Genomic DNA, 23,542 nt, shown 5'->3' with positions numbered 1-23,542 from the left:
AATATATGTAACTTAACAGATTTAGAGGTAATATTAATACTATTAATGCAGGAAATAAAACAAAAGATGTACAAACTAAAAATTATGGACTAGATAAAAACTTAAATATTAAGAAGGTTCATCAACTATGTAGACGAGAAATATATATGGAGGGAACTTTTAAAGTTGCTTTTGTTGAATTTGGTTTTAACGGCATGAGGAATAGAATTCCAAATACGAATAGCGTTAATGAAAAACAGTCTGGCAGAGTTTTTAAAGTTGTATGAGGGCAGAATTAAGTCAGAAGAACGTTCCGACTTTGGAAAAATAAGTTTGTCATACAGATAACGTGGGGTTCTCATATGTATAAGTTTATAGACGAAAATGCAGTTCCTGGCTTTTAGGTAGTCTGAGATGTATGGTCAAATTTCTGTAATCCATACACATACCGGGTAACATAATTAAATTGAATGCCAATTTTGGGAGCAGAATTAGAGTCAAGCATACTATATACCAACTCAGAGTATGTAATTATCGGTAAGATTAATTGTAGGGCAAGTTTATGCCTAGTACTAACTGGAGTGAAAGATGCAGATTGCCTGAGGTACCTAAGAGTCCCATAAACTTTGTTTACAACAGAGTTAGTATGATCTATACAGCTAAGAGAGGAGTTGATGACAAATCCCAAGTTAGTAACTTTACTGACCAGCTTTTAAGAACAATTGTTTAAACGGAGAGCTGGAATGATATCATAATTAAATTTTCTCTTATGCACGGGTAAAACATATGATTTCTTTGGATTTAGGCAGAGTCAGTTTTGAGTGGTCCAGCGGGAGATAGAGTCTATATCATTGTTTAAATTAGCCGCAACCGTATCTATGTCATCAAAGGAACAAGATAAATAAAGCTGAATATCGTCAGCATACGCATGCATTGTTGCAAAGTTACACGTTAAGAAAATGTCATTTACAAAGATACTAAATAGCAAAGGACCTAAGATAGATCCTTGGGGAGCACCACATTTCAAGGATTTAATCTGCGAGGTTACAGACCCAATTTTCACTCGTTGAGACCGGCAATTTAAGTAGCTCTTCATGAAGCTGATTCACCAAAACCGAAATAAAATTCGAGCTTGGAGCAAAGCAGGGAAAGGTCAACTGAGTCAAACGCTTTTGAAAAATCAAGCAAACATAAAAGAGATAATTCTCCTTTGTCAGTAGAATGTTTTTTTCTGTGTTGCCAAAGAAGAGGGGCTCTACACGGTTTGCACAGAACACCTTTCTTTTGTCAAGTGTCATCCTTTGCCAACGTGTACATGTGGTAAATAAAGACGTAATAAGCGAAACAAAAGTGACCATATAGCTTTGTAAGCAGCAGTTGATGGTGTACAACATAATTTTTTTTTATAGAATTAGTTAATATTGAATAATAAAAGTAAATTTAAGAAAAGTGTGATCCTTTATAAAAAAAATTAAAAGTGTAATAGCAACTCAAATTATTGGAATCGCTTTCGAGAAATGATTTCAACATTCTCGGACTGCACCAGCAAATTATAAGTAGCTGTTAAGTAGCTGTTAGACGTGGCAAGTGCAAGTCGTTTTCAAAGGTCTGCCAAATTAAAGAATTTCCAACAGAGGATGCAGGAGCAGTTACACCTTGCATGTCAAGTGGCTTTCGAAAGCAGTTTTTGTGTCTGAAAATCAAAGTTTTGTCTGTTTACTAGAGCAGGAGAAACATCGATGCATCGATGTTTTTATATGAGCTGCTAACATCGATGTTTTTGCGAATTGCAAACCTACATTTATTTGGCGCGTAAAAAGGTAAAATTAAGCAATTATTCATAAGCCAGCAAAAATCTTAATAATATTTAAAAGATGTTTAAAAACGTACCTCATTTACAGGAGCGAGAAAACTGTTTTCTGGGCATGAATCACGTATGACGACAATCGTCTGAACGATATCGTGTCGAGATTGTCTTGCTTCATAGAAATCAAAAATTGTTTGATCGTTTGTGCGATATCGTCAACTCGATTCCAGTTTTGCTTCACGTAACAGTAACAGTAACACGTAACACCAACACAAAGACATTCCCACGACAGCCGGTTCTACGTACCGGAATGACTCGGGGGGGTTTTACCCGACCAAGGGCTGTTGTTTCGGCGATCTAACCCCGTTTAGGTCGGCGAAGTATCTCAGAAGTTGTTCGTCCATAGGCCTACATTCGCTACGTTTTCTCCTACTCAGGGCTGGCATCGAGTCAAACCCAGGGCCAGAAAGCTACACCTACTGTATGCCAGAGACGACTACACCACAACTCCACCTCTGTCAAGTGCAATGCTTGCGAGGGGTGGTGTCACCTCAGAGTCTGCTCAGGACTACGGACTCATCGGCAGTGGACCACGTTGTATGTGGCCCCTTGCTGCTCAAACAGAGCAGCCACCACGGCAAACCTCAGTCCACCAGAGCAGCCTCACACAGTCACCACAGCACAATAACATAATAACTCCACAGACCATACCACAGCCACGACAGACCATAGAACACACACAGCCGCACCACCACCCACACGCCGCCGCCAACAACTCCTGGTTCCTCCTACAATCTGTACGGTATGTCAGACCAGGATATTCCGTAATGTGACATCAGTCAAGTGCAACACCTGCCTTGGCTGGTGCCTTTTTAGGGCATGCTCAGGTCTGCGTCACACGCGAGACTGGACGAGGAACTTCGAGGCCCCGTGTTGCGCTGCTCGGTCGCAGACCGCAACTGCGACGCCTTCCGCCACCACCACAGGGCGGCAACCATGACAGCAGCGCACACAGCCAACGGCAGTAAGAACACACACATCCCTTACACCCCACATCACAACACGTCTCCTGAACCACATGAAGCTCCTTCAATTTAACTGTAACGGGCTACAGAGCAAGATTGAGGAGATAACCGTCTTTATGTGTCGGCATGGTATATTGATAGCTGCGGTCCAAGAGACGATGCTGCACAGCAATTCAACATTGTTGAATTGTGCCGGGTACAACATGCACCGTCGAGATCGCGAGCGAGATAATGGTGGTGGCTTAGCGTTCATCACGCACCACATCGTCTTATCGAAGTAGACATCGACCGCAGGGATACCACCCTAGAATGTCAGGGCATTGCTATCCGGTCAGGCGATGTCGAGCTCGAAATATTTAACATATACATACCCCCTGTCACCTGCTGCCCGGCAGGATATCACCCTGATATAGGTGCGCTCCTCAGAGGTGAAAACCGTATGCCCATCACGATATTTGGCATTCAAGCCTGTCAAACGATCGTAGGGGAACAGAATTGGCTGAGCAGATAGACGATTCGACATTCTGCACAATGAACGACGACGCACCCACCAGGATTATGGGTAACTGCAGCAGCTCGCCAGACATCACCATAGTCAGCGCTGGTCTGATAAACAGCATAACATGGCGACCTATGCTGACTTTAGCATCAGACCATCTACCCATAGTCATCTCGACAGATAAACCAACCGACTTTGCCTCCGCTAAACACCGGACCTGTATCAACTTCTCTAAAACTGATTGGAAAGGTTACGTGGAGTTTACTGAAAACACCTTCACTGCGCTTCCCACACCAACCGACGTCCATCTCGGTGAACGTAAGTTCCGCAGGGCTGTCACTGCTGCTGCAACTCGCTTCATACCGGCAGGATGTATAACGGACCCACGTCCAAACTTCCCTGCCGAAGCGGCTGTTCTAGCCGATGAGCGTGATAGCCTTCGTCAGGCCGATCCCGGAGATCCCCGTATCAGGGATCTCAACGCGGAGATTCGGCAACTAGTAAACGTACATAAGCGGAAGAAGTGGGAGGAGCATCTGAAGACTTGTAACTTCACCTCTGGTGTGAGCAAGCTTTGGTCAACCGTGAGGTCGCTGTCCAATCCGACGAAGCACGACGACAGAGTCGAAATTTCCTTCGGCGACCATGCTTCGTCGGACCCGGAGCGATGCGCGAGCTATTTTAGCCGGCAGTTCATACTGCATCCTCCGGTGGACAAAGCCAAGCGTCGAGTGACCAGAAGGCTGCACAAACTGCCAACAACCTGTGCCCCCCTTGCTTTCACTTGCGGTGAAGTTCAGGTGGCCATCGGGAAGGCGAAAGCCTCCAAAGCCATGGGTCCCGACGGAATATGCATGCTGATGCTGAAAAATTTGGGTCCTGCGGGGGTAGCGTACCTAACGGAGGTCCTCAATTTGTCAATGGCCACTCTCATCATCCCAGACATCTGGAAGGTGGGGAGAGTGGTCCCACTGCTCAAACCGGGGAAACCTGCCAACAAAGGAGATTCGTATCGTCCGATAACACTCCTTTCCCCGGTAGCGAAGACACTCGAGGCCTTGCTACTCCCGTACTTCACAAACCACCTGACCCCAGCGAAGCATCAGCATGGTTTCCGTAAAGTGCACAGTACAACAACAGCACTTAACGCCATAAACACTCAGATAACTCGTGGCCTTAACCGTAACCGTCCCTGTGAGAGAACGATTCTAGTAGCGTTGGACTTGTCAAAGGCGTTTGACACCGTCTGCCATTCCACGCTACTAGAAGATATAGAGGCCTCCTCTCTCCCACAGAGGCTCAAACGGTGGTCGGCAAATTATCTGAGTGGTCGACACTCGTCGGTAATGTTTAGAGACAAATCGAGCAAACTTAGAAAAATAAAACAGGGGGTTCCACAGGGTGGTGTCCTTTCCCCGCTACTGTTTAACTTTTACATTTCAAAGCTCCCTCAACCACCAGAGGGAGTCTCGATTGTCTCTTATGCCGACGATTGCTCGATCATGGCGACTGGGAATGGAATTGATGACCTGTGTTCGAAAGTAAACGGCTATCTCTCCGAACTTTCTCGCTTCTTCACTGCAAAGTGTCTAGCCCTCTCCCCTACGAAATCCTCCGCGACCCTGTTCACAACCTGGACGAAGGAGGTCAGGCTACCGCTGGGGATTCACGTCGATGACACACCAATTCCGACGGTGAATAACCCCAAAATACTCGGAGTAACATTCGACAGCCTGCTCTCCTTCTCTGCGCACTCAACCGCTATTGTCAATAAAGTACAGAGCCGCAACAAGGTCCTCAAGTCGCTAGCCGGCAGTACTTGGGGCAAAGACAAAGAAACGTTGCTGGCAACATACAAGGCTATAGGCCGGCCGGTCGTAAACTACGCAGCACCAGTGTGGTCACCGGGGACTAGTAGGACGCAGTGGACGAAGCTGCAGACGGTACAAAATACAGCACTCAGGACAGCGACAGGATACCTCCTGATTACACCAGAACACCACCTCCACGATGAGGGAAAAATGCTCCCAATTAGGGAGCACAACACGATGCTCTGCAAGCAGTTTCTTGTTGGGAGCCACAGATGTGGCCACCCAAATAGACAGCTGCTTGCAGAGGAGCCCTCGCCTCCTGACATGAGGCATCTATATGAACTGACGGACGAAGTCCAGAGGTTCATTAAGCAACCTCTGGACCCGTCAGCTCATAGACAGGCCCTGAACGGCATTCACAGGGACGCAGTCTCGAGTTATGTAGACTCAAGACCTGTGAATGCCGTTCTAGGCACACAAACACCGGACATCTACATGACGGAGCTCCATCTGCCTCGGGAGACCAGAAGAACAACAATAGCCCAACTTCGTTCTGGCTACTGCAGCAGGCTAAATTCCTACCTGTCTAGGTTAAATGCGGATGTGCCGAACGAATGTCCGGCATGCGGAGAGACCCCACACGCCACACGACTCGAAACAACTCTTCGCATGCCCGGAAAACCCCACAACCCTAACGGCGTCATCCCTATGGACTGACCCCATAGAGGCTGCACGCTTCTTGGGGCTGCCGTTAGTGGATCTCGACGACAACGACTGAGATATCAGCCGATCTGGGCGGGGTTGTTGTAGCCGCTACAACAACAACAACAACCAACACAAAGGCATAAATCAGTGTTTTGACAACATCGTTTTGTCAGTATCGTTTGAACGACTATCGTTTCAAAGCTACGTGATTCATGCCCTGATCAAACCTTTTATAATTGAATCATGCCTCATTTATACATAAGTAATTTTTGATCTCAACCCCCTAAAGGGATAAAAACGTTATAATTTATTATAATCAAGTAAAATATAGAAAAAAATTAACTTAATTTTTACATTTTTTATATGATGGAATTTATTCCCAAGCGAAAATTTACAAAGTGAAAGGCTAAATAGCCTAAATTCTCAAATTTTGAACAAAAACCTCGATGTTGCCAAATTAAAATTTCATCAAAATTTCAATTCAATTTTCTCAGAAGCGTTTATAGCCCATTCAATTTTAGTGTAATAATGTGCAAGTTTCAAGTGGCTAAAAATTACCGTTGATTTTTTAGAATTTTTTGCCGAACGTGTTGCGGGAGCACTTAAAAGGGGAAAATTATAAGTGAAATGGTAAATGGGGTACGAAAAATTTAGGTTCTTACGCGGGTTGGGTAAATAAGCGGGGAGGTACTTAAGATTACATTAAAATATTCACGGTGCCCAAAAATCTTGGTTACTTAAGCGGGCTAGGTACTTAGCGGCTTTCAATGTATATAAAAGCTTCAGCATATAGGGGTTTGAAAATTCAGAGGCATGTCGACGAACAAAACCCAGCATTGAAAAAGATTTCGCAATAATTGAATTTATGTGTCTTTTGAAAGTTAGCTTGAAGTCGAAGATAACACCTAGATCCTTAGTTTCAACAACAACATTCAAGGCAATCACCGAAATGTTATATGAATAACTATACGTATTAGATGACTTGAGAAAGAAATCTGAAAACACTTCGAAATATTGAGGCTTAAACGATTGTTTACGCGCCAAGTATACAGACAGTCAATATCCCGCTGGAGCTTGTGCATATCACCTACTACATTAGCGATGGTGTGATATATCTTAAGATCATCAGCATATAACATGTAATTGACAAATGACAAGCAATTGCCAATGTCATTAATGAATAATAGGAAGAGAAGTGGACCCAGAATGCCCCCTTGAGGGACACCAGATGTAGCCGACGAGACATTATATAGCATGACAACACATTGCCTATTACACAGATTGGACTTAAACCAGTTAATAATACACGAATGAAAACCAAACAGAGATAACTTGTGGATAAGTATATTATGGGACACTTTGTCGAATTCTTTTGAGAAATCGGTGTAAATTGAGTCGACCTGAATGAATACCCTTTTGTAATGAAGAAATACAGTACTCACTGAAATCTGCTAGGTTCGAAGTAGTAGAACGTCCAGTCACGAACCCATGTTGATTAGGGAAAATAAGATGCCTAACAGAAAAATAGAGCTTATTCTTCATGATGCACTCAAAGAGTTAGGAGATAGTGGACAATTTCGATATTGGCCTATAGTTATAGTGTGATTGTAGCTAATTTCCACACATCAATCAAAGGGCCAGGTACAAGTGACTTATTAGAAATTAATTTTAAAGGATAGACGAGGGCAGAACAGTTTTTGAATAAAACTGATGAAAGACCGTCAACATCCGTTTGCATCGATAGTTTAAGTTGTCGTATACCATTCATAACATCGTCAGTGGAGAGTTCAAGAGAGCCGAAATTTTTGGAGGGGAGGGACTTGGCGATTTGGCGCCAATTTTGGGATTTTTTCTTTTTAAATTAAAAATCTAGGAAATCGCCATTGGCGACTTTTTCCCTTCAAATAATTTTTTTCAAATTATAAAAGTATACAACACTTAGTTTTCCACGATGATTTTATAGAAGAGGCTAAGGAACTGCGTGATAAACTTGACTTAACAAGCATATTAAAAGACTCGAAAATTTTTAATCACCCCAATCGAAGCATGGTACAATAAAAACAGGTAGAAGCCAATTTGACGTCAAACCTACAAAAATCAAAGTTTTCGGGAGAGTAAAAATAAAAATGAGCGTGTGTAAGCATGATTCAATAACAAAAGGTTCTGTAATTTATGACAGTTAAAATTTGACTCTCCTTTATCTAGATTTGTATTTTGGAAGTAGGAGAAAGGGGAAGAATGTGATCGCCTTATGCGAAAACGGTAGTAGAAAGGTACTAAGAAAGTGCGCAAAGTATACAATTAGAAGTAAAATGTGTATTTTTAATTATATGTGAATTTGCAATATATTTGGTGTTTTAATGAAAATACTAAGCAATACGTAAAATAATGGATTTTTAATTCNACAGCGACAGGATACCTCCTGATTACACCAGAACACCACCTCCACGATGAGGGAAAAATGCTCCCAATTAGGGAGCACAACACGATGCTCTGCAAGCAGTTTCTTGTTGGGAGCCACAGATGTGGCCACCCAAATAGACAGCTGCTTGCAGAGGAGCCCTCGCCTCCTGACATGAGGCATCTATATGAACTGACGGACGAAGTCCAGAGGTTCATTAAGCAACCTCTGGACCCGTCAGCTCATAGACAGGCCCTGAACGGCATTCACAGGGACGCAGTCTCGAGTTATGTAGACTCAAGACCTGTGAATGCCGTTCTAGGCACACAAACACCGGACATCTACATGACGGAGCTCCATCTGCCTCGGGAGACCAGAAGAACAACAATAGCCCAACTTCGTTCTGGCTACTGCAGCAGGCTAAATTCCTACCTGTCTAGGTTAAATGCGGATGTGCCGAACGAATGTCCGGCATGCGGAGAGACCCCACACGCCACACGACTCGAAACAACTCTTCGCATGCCCGGAAAACCCCACAACCCTAACGGCGTCATCCCTATGGACTGACCCCATAGAGGCTGCACGCTTCTTGGGGCTGCCGTTAGTGGATCTCGACGACAACGACTGAGATATCAGCCGATCTGGGCGGGGTTGTTGTAGCCGCTACAACAACAACAACAACCAACACAAAGGCATAAATCAGTGTTTTGACAACATCGTTTTGTCAGTATCGTTTGAACGACTATCGTTTCAAAGCTACGTGATTCATGCCCTGATCAAACCTTTTATAATTGAATCATGCCTCATTTATACATAAGTAATTTTTGATCTCAACCCCCTAAAGGGATAAAAACGTTATAATTTATTATAATCAAGTAAAATATAGAAAAAAATTAACTTAATTTTTACATTTTTTATATGATGGAATTTATTCCCAAGCGAAAATTTACAAAGTGAAAGGCTAAATAGCCTAAATTCTCAAATTTTGAACAAAAACCTCGATGTTGCCAAATTAAAATTTCATCAAAATTTCAATTCAATTTTCTCAGAAGCGTTTATAGCCCATTCAATTTTAGTGTAATAATGTGCAAGTTTCAAGTGGCTAAAAATTACCGTTGATTTTTTAGAATTTTTTGCCGAACGTGTTGCGGGAGCACTTAAAAGGGGAAAATTATAAGTGAAATGGTAAATGGGGTACGAAAAATTTAGGTTCTTACGCGGGTTGGGTAAATAAGCGGGGAGGTACTTAAGATTACATTAAAATATTCACGGTGCCCAAAAATCTTGGTTACTTAAGCGGGCTAGGTACTTAGCGGCTTTCAATGTATATAAAAGCTTCAGCATATAGGGGTTTGAAAATTCAGAGGCATGTCGACGAACAAAACCCAGCATTGAAAAAGATTTCGCAATAATTGAATTTATGTGTCTTTTGAAAGTTAGCTTGAAGTCGAAGATAACACCTAGATCCTTAGTTTCAACAACAACATTCAAGGCAATCACCGAAATGTTATATGAATAACTATACGTATTAGATGACTTGAGAAAGAAATCTGAAAACACTTCGAAATATTGAGGCTTAAACGATTGTTTACGCGCCAAGTATACAGACAGTCAATATCCCGCTGGAGCTTGTGCATATCACCTACTACATTAGCGATGGTGTGATATATCTTAAGATCATCAGCATATAACATGTAATTGACAAATGACAAGCAATTGCCAATGTCATTAATGAATAATAGGAAGAGAAGTGGACCCAGAATGCCCCCTTGAGGGACACCAGATGTAGCCGACGAGACATTATATAGCATGACAACACATTGCCTATTACACAGATTGGACTTAAACCAGTTAATAATACACGAATGAAAACCAAACAGAGATAACTTGTGGATAAGTATATTATGGGACACTTTGTCGAATTCTTTTGAGAAATCGGTGTAAATTGAGTCGACCTGAATGAATACCCTTTTGTAATGAAGAAATACAGTACTCACTGAAATCTGCTAGGTTCGAAGTAGTAGAACGTCCAGTCACGAACCCATGTTGATTAGGGAAAATAAGATGCCTAACAGAAAAATAGAGCTTATTCTTCATGATGCACTCAAAGAGTTAGGAGATAGTGGACAATTTCGATATTGGCCTATAGTTATAGTGTGATTGTAGCTAATTTCCACACATCAATCAAAGGGCCAGGTACAAGTGACTTATTAGAAATTAATTTTAAAGGATAGACGAGGGCAGAACAGTTTTTGAATAAAACTGATGAAAGACCGTCAACATCCGTTTGCATCGATAGTTTAAGTTGTCGTATACCATTCATAACATCGTCAGTGGAGAGTTCAAGAGAGCCGAAATTTTTGGAGGGGAGGGACTTGGCGATTTGGCGCCAATTTTGGGATTTTTTCTTTTTAAATTAAAAATCTAGGAAATCGCCATTGGCGACTTTTTCCCTTCAAATAATTTTTTTCAAATTATAAAAGTATACAACACTTAGTTTTCCACGATGATTTTATAGAAGAGGCTAAGGAACTGCGTGATAAACTTGACTTAACAAGCATATTAAAAGACTCGAAAATTTTTAATCACCCCAATCGAAGCATGGTACAATAAAAACAGGTAGAAGCCAATTTGACGTCAAACCTACAAAAATCAAAGTTTTCGGGAGAGTAAAAATAAAAATGAGCGTGTGTAAGCATGATTCAATAACAAAAGGTTCTGTAATTTATGACAGTTAAAATTTGACTCTCCTTTATCTAGATTTGTATTTTGGAAGTAGGAGAAAGGGGAAGAATGTGATCGCCTTATGCGAAAACGGTAGTAGAAAGGTACTAAGAAAGTGCGCAAAGTATACAATTAGAAGTAAAATGTGTATTTTTAATTATATGTGAATTTGCAATATATTTGGTGTTTTAATGAAAATACTAAGCAATACGTAAAAAAATAGATTTTTAATTCAAGTTATTCGTCATTTCCTGGAACAAATCTAGAATACCGACCGTTCAGCTATGCAAAAACAAAAAATGCAGATCAATAGAACTTTTTACGCTCATTACACATAATTAAAATAATTTTTTATATATTTATACCAAAACCACTAAAAAACGAACATATGTTATTTTTTCATGAAATAACCTTTTGTGAAAAAAAACTGCATGATTAATGGTGAAGAAATTTATATTATTTAGAAAGTACAAGCTATTATCTTTAATTCGATATACATATTTTATCATGATCTACTTTTGGGTTTTAAGAATTAAGTGATAATAAAAAATATAAGTAAACAAAGCAAATAAACCTCTTATATCTTCATTGTTTATTACCTGCGCCAAATAAATTTGGTATCGTTGAAATCAGCGTAAAAAGTTCTATCAATCGGCACTTTTGGTAATTTTATAGCTAAACGGTCCCTATTCTAGACTCGTTCCAGAAATTTTCGCAAACGAAGGTGATGCCAACGAATATTTAGTATGAAGAATTTTTGGTTTTACTACTAATATAACTAGAAACTGTAGAGTGAGCAACATTCTGCACAAGTAAAAGCTCAGTTAGTCCACGACGTAGCGTTTGACTGTTTGCGCTTTAAAGGAGCCGATTTTATGTGTGAGAGCGAGAAGACTGTTTTATTACAAAACCTTTTTATTATTGAATCATGGTGTGTAAGAAAAAAAATAAAAAAATTACATTTTACGGGTTGACGTTTTTAAGTAAATTTGAAGTTTAATTTTATTTATTTATTTTCTTTAGTTAAAATTTGTTAATTTGTTTGTTGTTTTCTGTCTTTGATTTATGAGTTGCAGTGTTGTTGGAGGAACTTTCCGGCATAAGAGTCATAGTAACAGCACTTGGCATCAAACGTGCCTTTCCTGTACCTCCCGGTGCATTTATAAAATCTGCTGCTTTAAAATGTATCTGATTTATATTTAATACCACATAAAAACAACGTTNGCAATTCTGTGGCCGTATTTGGATTCAGCACCAAAATATCTACAAGATATGATGTGTTTTACTTAGGTGGTAAAAAATTCAAAATTTGTCAAACTGTGTAATCAATCAATATAAAAGAAATACTCAACTTACCACCGTTTCAGCATTTTCAACGCGAATACAATTTAACAAGAACGTGTGTTTGCAACTTCAGCTTTTTATCAATCGTGGTTGCATTTTAGTACATTTAAATGTGTAGATTCTTGTAAATTCAGTGCCGCCACAGCTTTAAATATTTCAAATAATTTTATGTTTTTACTATCTATGATAAATTTGGGTTCAGAAAAAAAGCACTAAAAAGGGCACTAGGCACTAACTCATTTTTTTTTGCGTTTTAATTTTCAAAAAGCACCAAGTTGGCAACTGTGCTTTTGGTTTCTAAGACCTCGGACTCTATTTTATATGCATATATGTATGTACGTATGGATTTACATATGTATATGTAAAAATGAACAAACACTCCCTGCAGCAAATCAAACTGGTTCAGAACTTGCGCCGAGCTAGCCTGAAAAGGGACGGCACTGGTTCTTCATCTAGCCCCAACTCAATGCTTTCAACTGTCTTTTTTAAAGTGGAAATGTCCTACGAAGTGACAATTGTCGCTCTCTGCAGAACTTTTGAACTTGTTCTGAACTGACTCTGGCTTAGATGGTTCTGAGACAGTGCATATAACAACAGTTCCTAGATAGTTCAAAAAGGGTCACCTCTGGGCTAGAACAAATGTGGTTAGTTTTGAGCTGGTTCTAAGAAGTATAGTATAGAGCCTTTTTTTTAAATACTGTAATTAAATAAGTACGCACATTTTTGTAAAAAAATACTTAATTTTTTGATTAAAGAGCTATTTTTTACCACTAATTTACTTTTTGAGGATTGTGCTTAAAATTAGTGTCAGTTATTTCTTCATTTTCTAAAACCGTTATTCTTAAAAATAATTTATACTTGTTACTTATGGCTATTTCTGTGATACTACAAATCTAAACGAAGTTGTGTGATAAAACTAGAAAAACTGTGATATATTGAATGGTAATTTGTGATAACTCAGCGTCAAATTGTATTAAATGTATTAAAATGTAATACATAGACTCTCCGGCATCTAATAAGAATACATAGAATTTTGAATATTCACAATGGTTTTCATGCTAAATAGTTTTCGTAAATTTTTTATTTAATGATGGCTCATAAGTATTATAACATAAACAATGTTTATTAAACATATAAATTCACGTTTCTAACTGTGTTGGAAATTTAGTAGAATTCTAGAAACTGTTATAAAAATTTCAATATTTTAAATCGGAGTTATAAGTATGCAGTTCTATAGCCCATTAAATTTTAGTACAATTTATCGCGCTGATTTTTCATAACTCTTTACGCACGCTCTTGAAGGTATTCTCCTATTTAATTATTTTCGTTTAACATGCAAGGCTAAACTTTACTACACCAAAATTTGATGGGCTACAAGACTGAATACTCGAAATATTTATAAAAAAAAACTCTGATTAAAAAGTTTGAAACTTGAAGACCGTTTTACAGTTTGCAGCACAGTTAGGAATTTAAATTTAATTGGTTTATGGAATATGAGACATACTTAAATAAAAACTTAACGAAAAATATTTAAAATGAAAAACATTGGAAATTAAAAAAAAAATCACTGCATAACTACACATTTCGGGTGATCAGTGATATATTTACGTATGTACAGTATCGGTCATATCAATAGCACCCCCATTTCAAAGCGAGATTGTTTACCACTTTTTTTTTTTAATGATTAATAGATCGAAAATTTTGATTAAAAATCATTAAACTTTCCTTTGATTTGTATGAAGTTTGAAAACACGGTTTATATGATTTTGTTTTAAGCATGATCAAAATTTTTACAAAATAATAACAAACAAATTTCAACTCTCAATATATAGTGAATATTTAAAAAAATGGTGTACGCATACTTTTGCTGTTAAGTGTAGCCTAACTGAATTTATGGTTATATTTTGCATAAAATTTTATACGTACGTATATATGTATGAAAATGACATTAATGTTACCAATAACGACTTTTTTGGAAATATTTTAGCAGTTGCCCCATAAACTAGAGAATTACATACATACTAAATAAACGAAAACAGTTTGCTATTAGTTTTAGGGTCTAAAAAATATAGTATAGTACATTTGTGCCTCTTTTGTCAGCTTTCACATGACTGGGATGAGTAACATTGGTGACAGCGCAACTAGCAACATATGAGTTTCAACCGGCCAGCCCTGCATCCCCTTTGCAGTAGTTCAGAGACAGTTCTGAAATTTGTAGGGCGGAGCTAGCGCTTTGCCAGACTGTCTCTAAATTTTGCTGCAGGGTTTGTACACATATTTACAGCAGGTATAGATTTGCAAAATGACATTAGTGAAGAAACAAATGGAGACACTAATTTTATATAAAAACTAGGAATAGCCTTATAAATAAAACCCAATAAACATTTTTGTTCAATCTCAATTAGAGATGCATTTGAGAATCAGTCTTTCTGAAGTCTCAAACATTAGTTCCCAAATGCATCTCAAATATGGAATTTTTCTTTACTTTCAAATTGAGATATATTGAATTCTCAACTTTTTAATTTAACTATACTTACTCACGTATCTGTGTTCGTACTAAAGATGCCGTTTATAAATCGATTAAATCGAAGATCGATTAATCGAGCCCTTCTGATTCGATTTTTTAGTTCCGTTTCGATCCGTGAATCGATTAAAAAAATTCGAGAATCGACATTCGATTTTTTCTCAATTGATACGTATTGATCTACGTTATACCTCAGAAAATCTATAAAATTTTTAAGAAATTTGAATTGGAGGCTGGTAAAAAAAAATAATGGGGCTTGACTCTCCACCCCCCTTCTACCTTGAGAGAGCAAAGACCAAAAATTTCAATACCTGCCTCTCTTTCTCCTCCGACTAAAGGGCTCCTGGAAACCTCTTGGAAATAACGCATAACATAACATTATGGCTAATACTACAACAACAATCCAAAAATCGGAATTTCAAATTTTGTGGAAATTTTAATAAAAATTTTGCACTCCTTGTTTACTCTTTTTAGAAAAAATTTCAGTACGTATGCAGTTTTGCATCAAATCTTTTCTAAAAAGAGTAAATATAGAGTCAACGAAAACAAAAAAAACTAAAAAGCGTCCGTATTGCAAAAAAATCTACATGTGTATGTATATACGTAAGCTCCGTTGTATTTATTATACACTTTTTAAAATAGTGGTTAATTTGGAAGTATTGTTTTACATACTCATTTGTGATCAAAAAAATTTTAACATTTCCTTAATGACGAATTTCCACTAGGCATTAAATGACAACAATTTACGTTCATAAAAATGTTAATTAGTGCGATTCTTGAAACATCGCAAAGTGTCATTTTTGGCGAAATTACAGCTTTGCGAACAAAATTGTATGAACGACCTATCGCAACTCCGGACTGCAAATGTAATTCTTTTCCGAAATAATGCACATAAGTGAAAAAGAAACGCTTTTACCATTAGATACATTGGCATACATTTTTTCGTCATTTTGTTTTTCTTTACAAAGTATTGAAAAACAATGTTAGCTACTTGATAGCTTTTGAATAAATCTGGATATTAGATGCATTCTTTTGCAAATGAGCTACAAAAGAACACTCGCTTAAATGACGAAATACATGCAAAGCAACAACACAAACTCGGCTATTTATCCGATTTCAGCAAGGTCGGTTAAAAAATACGCGGCCGGAAGGATAGTGTTGGTAAGTGAAAAAACTGCTCTATTGTGAATTGTTAACGGGAAAGTGGAGAGGAAAATTTTTGTTTTCGCATATACAGTCGTGTCTGGATATAGTGAACTAATTTTTGCATGGCCTGTTCATAGCATCCAGGTTGTTCACTATATTAAGGTTGACTTATTTTGTTCAAAAACTTGTTTTTGTTTGCTCAAAATTCATGTTTGTGTTTGTAAGTGCAACAGATCTTTGGAATAAGTGTATATTTAGGAAAATATAAATGGACATATGAATGTTTATTGAAAGAATTCGCGAATAGATGTTTGCTTCATGCATGAGGAAATTGACTTTTGGACCGCTTTTTCACGTAGAGTTCTCAATACTATTATGCCAGCATAGTCAGTTTTTAATAGTTTCAGTGGCTTTTATAGGATTTCCGATCTGTCCTTCGCCTTGGCCATCATCACCAGCTTCTGCAGTATCCTCGGCATCTTTCTCTAAATCAATTGGTTCGTCGTCTTCGATTGTATTTTAATTTTAGATATCATTTTCAGTGTAGGTTTCCTAAAATAATTAAAGTACATAAAAACGAAATGGACAGGTGAATGTCAATAGGGTCAATAAAATTACCTCCGGTATTACAACTTGCAGCAGACCCTGTATATCATCGATTTCTTTATATTTTTCCTGCAATATTTTTTGGCGAAGTAAGCTCAGCTCACATTTCGATTCCAAGCAAGCATTAAAAATGATACATCATCTTTAAAAGTTAAAGTTTTTAAAAATTGTGTGATGTCATCTTTTCCTACAGCTAATAACAGCAGATGTTTTTTTTTGTAGTACAGCTTAGTTAAGCGATTCACATTTTAATCCACAGGCTGAATAAAAGGCGTTAAATTTGGAGGCATGTAAACCACGAATATTGAGCCATCAGCAGTTTTAAGTTCATCTTCTGGCGGATGGCTAGGGGCGTTATCAAGCAATAGGATAGCTTTAGTTGGTAAACCCTTTTGTAGCTAAGAATTTTGAACCTAATAACAATTAAAAACGAAAAAATACTCGGTAAAGCTGTTAGGAATTTTAAATGTATTACTCATGTACTTGAGGGACGAAGCAATGGTGAAACCATTCTATGAAGATGTCTGCAGTTACACCATAAATTTCCGATTTTTTCAACAATTTAAGATTTTTGCTTCAACGAAAGGAATTTCCTCGCAGACATGATAACACTTAAAAATTATTTCAATGCTAAATTTATTAGCACACAAAAACTAAAAAAGCACATAAAACAGCGCACATTCACTCACAAGCGGTTGGAACTCGACAAGAACCAAATAAACATTAGCATCAAATAGTAGCAGCTTTTCTAGTAATAAACATAAAATGGTAAATTTCAGGGAATAACCGCTTTCATTTCCGGTTAAATTTGGTATTTTTTTTGTCAATTTATGCTTGCTGTTGCTTTTAAAATTTTGTTCACTATTTAGGGGCTTTCGATTGTTCACTATTTAGAGTACTCTGTGTAAATATTTCGGTGTTCACTATATCGAGGTGTTCACTATAGCGGGCGTTCGCTGTATAGAGACACGACTGTACATGATTTATATTTTAAATAAGTATATATATTACGCAAATACCTCGCATAATTACTAATTTCTATTGTTTTTTGTGTCTAAGTCCCGTTAAACTAATCACATGTTTCTTGCCAACAGGGTTGCTTAAGTAGCTAAAAGGAAATTTTACCCGAGTTGAGCGTTCTTTTGTTGCTCATATACAAAAAAATGCAGCCATTGGATCCGTTACGAAAAATGTATGACGCTACCTAAAGGTGAAATGGGGCCAAGTTGAAATTTTTTTTAATTCAGTTTTTGACGCAGAATGACAGATAGTGCATTCACCTTCATTTTTTCACCTTCAGGTAACGATGTATGCTTTAAAAATTACAATAATAGTTTGGCAAGATCGCTGTATTTTGTTTTCTTATAAAAATTAAGTAAAATACGTTATTTGACCAAATATATGAAACGATCATGGGAGATAGATTTAATTTTTGCCGATTTCTTCCAGCATCGATTATTTTTATTGCGATTCGAATCGATTCAAAAATCGATTATTTATATTTCGATCTGGCATCTCTAGTTCATACGTCCTACTGGAATTTGCAACGATTTTTATTTTTCGAGTTTAATCAATAAAGATTAAAAATAATAATTAATAATAGAGTTTTATTTTTTTCCTCCAAGGAACTTATTTTTAATTGGTTTTTATTTTCTCTATCAAAAATAATGATTATTTTATGATTTTTATTTTTCGCTCAAGGACAGTATGTAATTTTTATTGAGTTTTATTTTTTCACATAAGAATAATGATTATTTAAAAAACTCAAACGCTATACAAGCAAAAGCTTTTCAGAGGTAGAAAAGTCCCAAGCTTTTTAGGTCAAAATTTTAGTAGGTAGCGTTTGAATGGCCTTTTCAATTTTATAAATAAAAAAACAATAAACAAAACTCAAAAATAATGATTATCTCTGAGCGAAAAAATAAAAATCATAGAATGATCATTATTTGTGATCGTAAAAATAAAAGTCAAATTATAATTATTTCCAAAAAAATAAAACTCAAGAATAATTATTATTTTCAGGGACATAACAGTTATAAGTTTTATAGCAAAAACGTTGCTTCATAACAGTTATTAGATGAGAAATATTTTTTATTTCGCCGAAAAGAGTTATAACCCAACGTTTATTTTTTACGTTGCCTGATAACTGTTATGCAGGAGAAATATTTTTTCCGTTGCCGGTAAGAGTTATTTCCCAACGTTTATTTTTTACGTTGCTGGATAAGAGTTATTTTACAACGTTTATTTTTTACGTTGTCTGATAAACGTTGTAAGATTAGGATATTGATGAAGATGGAGATGGAGAATAACATAAAGACGATGAAATAAAAGTGAGAGAGTGAAATAACTATTATCAGATAACGTACAAATATTCGTCGGGCAATAACTGTTTTCAAGCAACGTAAAAAATAAACGTTGGGCAATAACCGTTATCGAGCAACGTAAAAAATAAACATTGGCAAATAACTCATATCAGCAACGGAAAAAATATTTCTCATCTATTAACTGTTATGAAACAACGTTTTCGTTAAATTTCAGAATTAAGGCAGCCTTTTCAATTTGCAAATTCGAGATAACAGTTATTTTTAGTCCCTGATTATTTTTAAGCGAAAAAAATTAAAATCATAAAATAATGATTAAGAGCTGATTTAAATTATTTTACTCATAATGATTACCGTCCCCGCTTTTTTTTCGAACGTGATTGGAGCTGATCGAAATGGAATCCAATTACTCTCATTGAAACATTTGTGTAGTGTTGCCAATGATGTATGTATATAAAGGAATCACTCAGTTTTTATAGGGAAGGAATATGTATTTATGCACTTTAACAGTTTATTAGTATAGTTTATTCATTCAGTTAAGTACGCCATGTTCGGACCAACAACGAAAACACTTTGAAAGCGAGTTTTGGGATTATGGGCAGAAGGCTGTTCGCAACGGCTGTTTGTGTTTTCGTTGACATTTCTTACATCCTTACAAAACCAAAATCTATTTCTTTCATTTTCCCCTCATTAACAACCTCTTCCTTTTGTTTTTATTTTTATTTGGCCAGCCAATTAACAACAAATCCCAATTGGCATATTAAAGATGATAAAGTTTGACTTTCCTCGCCAGGCAATGGCAAACCTCCGATTGTATTTCTGCCATGAAAAAGGCTTCTCATAATAATACAATCGCCGTTCGGAGTTGGCGTGAAACTGTAGGTGCCTCCCCTTTGTGTGTCAACATCAAGGCGCACGCAACAAATCGGACGAGAAGCTCGGCCAAACACTAACATATAAGCGCCAATCTATTATTATTATTAAAATATGGCTTCCACTTCGATAAGCATATCGCATAAGCTAGTGCAGATACCGACTGGAATGAGTGGAACGTGAGTTTTCAAGTAGATTTCAGGAAAAAACTGTTTTTTATTGGACAAATCTTACATGGACGAAAACACAAGTTTTAGGCCAAAAACCAGTTTTAGCAACGAAAACGCGTTTTCGACATGGTGTTAGTTTAACAAAGAAAAGTGCGGTTCATGCAAAAAATTAGTAATTAAAAACCACAAAAATAGCAAAAACGGCAGCGCTAGGTAAGTTTTATGTTTTTTCTGTATACAGGGTCACCAACTTTAAATAGGTATTTACTCTATAGGCTAAAAATGCTTTTGGGATTTTTTTAATGGGAGGTGTAAACTAGGGATGTCCTGTATCAACACACTCTAACACGGCAATGTTGGCTAAAATAGTAAAAAGCCCTTCGGAAGACAAATGATAGACTTTTGTTAACCTACCACAAAAGTTTCAGAAGCCCTTTATTTCACCACTCGTGATGAAAATCTATTTTGGGAGAAAGCACTTGTATATCATTCAGCTCGCATTGCTTCAGCAGTCTCAATGGCTGAGTGAACAAAGCATAGGCTAGCCATTCGAGAGATCCGAGTTCGAGTCTCGGGCGGCGCAATTTTTATTTTTTATTTTTTTATCTACATTTTTTCCTATTTTAATTAAATCTTCTTTTCATTTTCAGATTTTAAAAAGAAATATATGTATTTACATACATCATATCGTCGATGTTGCAAAACCGCCTATATCGCCGTTGAGGCAAAAATGAGATTTGGTAACCCTGAACTCCAGGCATCGACTTTTATGCATAAAAATCGAAAAATCGTTATTAAAACAATAGATTTTAAAAATAATGGCTAGACAAAATAGCGCATATCAAGGCAATGCCTTCAAAGAAAACCCGTTTTTTCGCTCTCCTGTAAAATTTGAGTGCCGGTTTTGCAATTCGTCGATGGGCGGTTTTGCAAAAACCTTGACGATATGTATATATATTTTTTTTTAATTTTATAAAATTTTTAGGCATTTTTTTATGTATTTGTTTTTCTTTTTTAATTTTATTTTTTTCTATCTCCATTAAGTTTTCTTTTAATTTTTACATGTTATTCTTTTAAAAAGATTTTTTTTTAAGTTCATTGAATTTTTAGGAACTTATACCGTCTCCATTGTGAGATTTAATGAAGATTTAGCTCTCAGACGAGATTTAACGTTAAATCTTTTGAGATTTACCATATAAAATTAAATCTCGAAAGCCAGTAGATTTAAGTTAAGTCTTCATTAAACCTTCAATGATATTGATCAATAAATACAATTTGTTGGGTGAGGCAACCACAAATTTACATCCTATAAGTCAAATGACATTATAAAGTTGCGAATACTCAAATCTAGCCTATTAAAAAAACATGAATTTTCGTGTTTTTATGCGTGTTTTCGTATTATGGTTAGTTTTAAAGGTAAATTATAAATATTTACATAACTTTGGTTGTAATAAATTAAGAAGATATTATATTGAAAACTACAAATTCAGAAAAAATGATTTATGATAATATCATGCAGAGTGTTCTTCGCTTTCTATAAATCTCTTACGCCCTGTGACATAAAATTTATAAAATTCGGTAATTGTCCTGTAATTCCGCAAAAGTTGTTCTTGACTGTTTTGATATTTTTTCTTAAATTCGGGAAAATGATTCGGAATATGCTACCATTCGTTACATTTTCCCAACTATATATTATACATATTTATCACGAATAAGAAGCCAAGAATAATAAGAATTCACATAATGAAATTCCACTCTTGGTATCTTCCTTTTATCTGTCTGTATTTCAATGTCCGCTACTGTATTTATAAAATCATACATAAGCAAACGTCAAATATTTAAAAATTTGAAAGCCGAACATATCTCGTTGTGGAAATGGAGATGGTTGTGATTTAGTAACTAGATTTACTAATCTCAATAGGTAAATTTCTCAAAAGAGACATAGTATTATTTGATTTTTTTCTTTTTTAAACTCATTTTGTTTCTTCTTTTAGTTTATTTTTTTTTTTAATTTTTAGATACTACTAGCCGGGCTCGTATGCACGAGGATTCGCCACGCGCTGCATGTGTACATATGTAAGTACATATACGCATTTGGATAAGCAGCTGGCAACACTATTCAAAAAAAAATAAAGCCGTATTGTACAGCTAATGGCCAAGTCCTTTTTTTCACATCTCATGTTTTTAATGCAACGAACGGTGTGGATGTTATAATTTTTTAGACAGGCGACAACTCTGGTCAAGAAAGTAAAACAGCCCACATCTTATAATTTTTGTACAGGTGGCAACCGTCTTAAAAAAAATAAAACATTATTGTTTTTAAAAAGTTTGCAACTGTACCCAAAAAATATTACAATATTGAACATCTAGAGGCAGAGGTGCAGAACTGATGGTTTCGCTTATTAAATTGAATATAGTAGTTTTCTTAAGAGGTAACCATATTCAAAAGTAAAACTTTGAAGGTTATCTAGAGGTCAATCCCTTTCATTTGACACCTCACCTTGTGTAATCCAACGAACGATGCGGACCTTGTATTTTTTGACAGGTGGCAACCCTATAGAAGACAATTTTTTTTTAAATTTTTTAAAAAATGTATTGTTTGTTGCTTATTTTTTAATTAAATTTGGTTTTCTTTTTTAATAATCTTTTTTTTAGTATTCAAGTACTAGTTTCTTGCTTGATTTATTTTTTCCTTTTTCTAATTTAATTTTTAGATTTTATTGTTTATGGTTTTTTTCTTTTCATTTAATGTTTAGAAATATATTTTTTTTGCTTTCATTTTCTTTTTTATTCTTTTTGTTATTAAATTTTCTATTATATATTAGTTTTATTGTTTTCAAAAGAAAAATATACATACATAGTTGTTTAATTCAATTTAGTTTTATTGCTAAAAGACGAACAGCATAACAGCTCAGAAAGACAACTTCTGGTAAAAACCCTTTTTAAACGACAATTTATACATGCAAATGACCATGGTTTTACATTAGAGCAGTTTGGTTCTTTCCCTAAGTCTAAGATTACATAAAATCAATGTCATTCTTGCTCAGCTTTGAAGTAAGATATGTACATATGTTTGGTAGATGACAGACATTTAACTTTTGAGAGACAGTCCGAAAGGTTACCGTGCCGATTAAAAAATATAATGAATTCGGTACGCCAACAGGGTGATTGCAGTAGGAGTGATAGAAGTCTGGCATGGTTCAATGAATTGTTCAACAAAGGGTATGTTGTTAATCAGGTAATACATTCCTCAATTGTTTGCCTATGCAATGACAAAGATAACAATAATTTAATTTAATCGTAGCTAAGGGCAGTAACTTTGTTCATACGTAGTCATAGGCAAAAGTAAACAAATCGAGCAAGCTTAAGATTTAAAATTTTCTTTTCGTCATTCACAAACATTTCGGCCGCAATAGGTCTGAACAAAATATCAAAATGAAATATTATACATATGCACATATGTATATGTATGTATAAGCTAATCTCTTTACCACTTGCATTAATCGCTTATGCGTCTGTTTTGACCAGATAAATTTAAACAAAAAGCAATATTTACATTTTGCAAAGCTGGTATGAAAGTCAAATTCAAAGTAAACAAACATATATT

General features: G+C 36.3%; 1 protein-coding gene across 2 annotated transcripts in view; it reads left to right on the top strand.

Moving 5' to 3' along the window:
- The window catches only part of uex (metal transporter uex), a 132,621-nt gene that overhangs the window by 1,372 nt on the left and 107,707 nt on the right, over positions 1–23,542 (top strand). The gene's annotated exons all lie outside the window — the stretch shown is intronic.

This window comes from Rhagoletis zephyria, unplaced genomic scaffold, assembly GCF_001687245.7.
Source record: "Rhagoletis zephyria isolate East Lansing unplaced genomic scaffold, Rhagoletis_zephyria_1.1 Rzeph_scaffold_00003, whole genome shotgun sequence".
Lineage (NCBI taxonomy): Eukaryota > Metazoa > Arthropoda > Insecta > Diptera > Tephritidae > Rhagoletis > Rhagoletis zephyria.
The sequence above is the reverse complement of the archived record's forward strand: the minus strand, read 5'-3'. Positions and strand labels throughout refer to the sequence as shown.